The following is a 3,356-nucleotide window of genomic DNA, read 5'->3' as shown; positions in this document are numbered from 1 at the left end:
CTATCCTCTTTTTTCATTATTTATTTATTTTGGGGACAGGGTCTCACCATGTAGCTTTGGCTGAACTGGACCTTGCTATATAGACTATGCCCCGAATTCACAAAGATCCGCCAGCCTCTGCCTCCCAAGTGCTGGGATTAAAGGTGTTCACCATTACTCCCAGGAAGATTTTTTTAAAAAAATTATTATTATGGCTGGGCGGTGGTGGCACATGCCTTTAATCTCAGAACTCGGGAGGCAGAGCCAGGTAGATCTCTGTGAGTTCCAGGCAAGCCTGGTCTCCAAGAGAGTTACAGGAAAGGCGCAAAGCTACACAGAGAAACCCTGTCTGGAAAAAAAACACACACACACAAAATTATTATTATGGATATATATATATATATATATATATATATATATATATATGTATGTATGTATGTATGTATGTATGTATGAATGTATGTGTGTCTTTTCCATGAGTATTTGTATGTCCTCAGAGGCCAGAAGAACATGTTAGATGCCCTGCAACTGGAGATACAGACAGTTGGGAGCTGCCTGATGTGGGAGCATTGAACTTGCTGGGGGCCAGCCTCAGTTCGAGTTCAGGTCCTGAAACAGGGGAGGGGTGTTGGTGCAAGGAAAAAATCTGACTACCAAGTGGATTGCATTCAAGTGGCTCCAAATAGCTCGAGCTGTATTTATTTATACTTTAACAGAGTTTTTTCTATGAGGCTTACATGAACAGTTTTATTATTGGCTCCTATTTTTTTACTTTTAAGAAATAAATTATATTTTAAGGAATACATTGTGATCATTAGCCCCAGTTGTTCCACTTTGCACTTCCCCAAATACACTTTCTCACCCACTGCATAACCTTATTCTAGACCTAGAGTTCAGCATTTTTTGCAGCTTAACTAAGTATCAAGCCAGACACACCCCGCTGTCACAGCACTTATGTCAGCTGGCAGCTACTGTGGTTACAAAGTTAAAAAGTGATGGACATGGGCACAATGCTTTAAGGACAACAATATTCAAACCTAGACCATTCTTTTCATGTCTGCAAGATATGCTTTTGTAGAGTTCCCTCTCTACAAGAGGGTCCCATGTCTCAGTCTCTCTGCAGAAGGCAGACTTTGGTAAGGCATTCTTTCCCCGTCTCACTACACCGTACTTCTCCCACCAATATAAGCTCCCGTGTGTGGTGAAGATGGGTCTGTCCATCCCATGTTTTGCATTGTATTTTTCCTCTTGGAGCATACCAGATCCTACCATTGATTCTATATGCTTGGTGTCCAGGGAAGTTTCTCTAAACAGTTGGCACTATGTGTATTCCTGAGGCTTCTCCCTATACTGTGTATGCATGCCTTACTCTCCCTTCCAGAACTGAGACAAGGTAAATGTTCCAAGTGTTGTTTTCTCATATGTACCTATTACTTCCTGCCACTACCATTCATTGGGTCTCTTTCTCCACAAGGTGGTTGGTTCTGTCTACCTTTTCCTTAGGACAATTATGAAAGCAAGACCCGTTAATTTTAACTGCCTCAATTGAGTCAGAAAAGTTCCCAGGATTAGGAGTTGTAGTAATTCCAGATAAGAAATTTGAGAAACATTAGCTCCCTGCTGATTTTAAGGGGAAAACATTCGAGAAAGAACAGAATTTCTGGGGGAAATTACAGCTGTTGCATGTGTGATTGATGAAGTGAAGTTAAAAACCGTCAAAGGAATCAGCAATATAACGAGGTCGAAAAGAGCCTGCAGGCTGCATGCATTCAGCAAAGGCCTGCGCTGCCCTCTCCTGCGCTGCCCTCTCCTGCGCTGCTCCACTGGTCCTTGCCAAGTGGGAGACCATCCCCACCAGTCTGGCCTCCCTTGACGAGATCCACTGGACAGGCATTCATGTGCTGATCCGAGACTAGGCTGCAGGGATCCTGACATGAACTGGCACCTTCTAGAAGAGCAGCAAATGCTCTTCACCACTGAGCCATCTCTCCAGCCCATTAGGCCTATTTTTTTTTTTTTTAAATAAAAATGATCTTCCTTTAATCCTTTCTCCTTTCCATTGCAGAGCTGAAGAACCCAGGGCTTTGAGCATGAGTGTTCTATTGAACTACACCCCAGCCCCAGCTCCACCCACTGCCGGTTCTATTTCGACAAGCTGAAAGTCAGGCTCAATGAACCGTGGAGCAGCTCAACATTGGCATCTGACTGATTCCCTATCACCCCCACCCCAACACAGCCAAATGCTGCATAGAGGAGGGTTGGCTCATGTAATAAGTGAAACAGGAGTGCTGTTAAATATCTTGCAGTGACTCTCACAATGAAGTATCATCGTTCATCTCAAGTCAACACCTGTGCTGTCTTTACTTCCTCTGCGCCCTATACTCACTTTTAAATGTGATGACTGAGAATTGCAGATTTCCCATCACTAATGGCACCTTCTTACCAACCACCACTGTGATAGTGTCACCCTTCATTACCCTTAAGAGAAACAAAGGCAGGGCTGAGAACGGTGGTGCAGAGGCAGCCGGAGCTCTGTGTTCAAGGCCATTCTGGTCTACAGAACAAATTCCAGAACAGCCAGGGCTACAGAGAAACCCTGTCTCGAAAAACAAAAACAAAAACAAAAACAGAAAAGATACAGTTCTTGTCACACAGTTGCTGGTGAAGGCAGGACTTGAAACATTTGCAAGCAATCACCCTTGAACAGTAGATGGCACTCTCCTCCCCTAAACTAAATGAGTTATGAATGAACTCTTCCTAACCCCAGAGCAAGAACCATAGTAATGAATACTAGCCAGCCCTAATTCCTGCCCAGATTGTTTATATTCTTCCTCTCTTCTTCATTTCCTGTCTAGTCCATATGTCCCCATATGTTTCTTGTAGTATTATGTTAATACAGTCACCTCTGGTATTGTGTTCTAACCAATTCAGCATATTGCCCATCAGCATCGCTTTCCATTACACACAGATAGTCAATGCATGCCTTTAAAATGATGTCATGGGTTGGGGATTTAGCTCAGTGGTAGAGTGCTTGCCTAGCAGGCGCAAGGCCCTGGGTTCAATCCTCAGCTCAAAAAAAAAAAAAAAAAAAAAAAAAAAATGATGTCACAAGGCCTGGGATGGCATGAAGGATTCTCTGAGAAAGCAATGGGATGAGCAGAAGGATCAAAGCATGAAAGTGGAGGTCTTCAGCAGCCATCAGGATTAGGAAATACTAGTAGACTGACATGAGAGAGACAGCCTCAGAGCCTGGACCCCTCTGCCATAACCAAAAGGCTTTCAGGTGCTAGAATCCATTGGGAAGTCACCTTGCAACAGGAAGGAGGTAGGAGAGAATAGTCAGCCAGCCATACCTGGGGGTTCCTTGCCTGTTGATT

This window comes from Onychomys torridus, chromosome 8 (assembly GCF_903995425.1).
Source record: "Onychomys torridus chromosome 8, mOncTor1.1, whole genome shotgun sequence".
Lineage (NCBI taxonomy): Eukaryota > Metazoa > Chordata > Mammalia > Rodentia > Cricetidae > Onychomys > Onychomys torridus.
Note: the sequence above shows the minus strand (reverse complement) of the source record.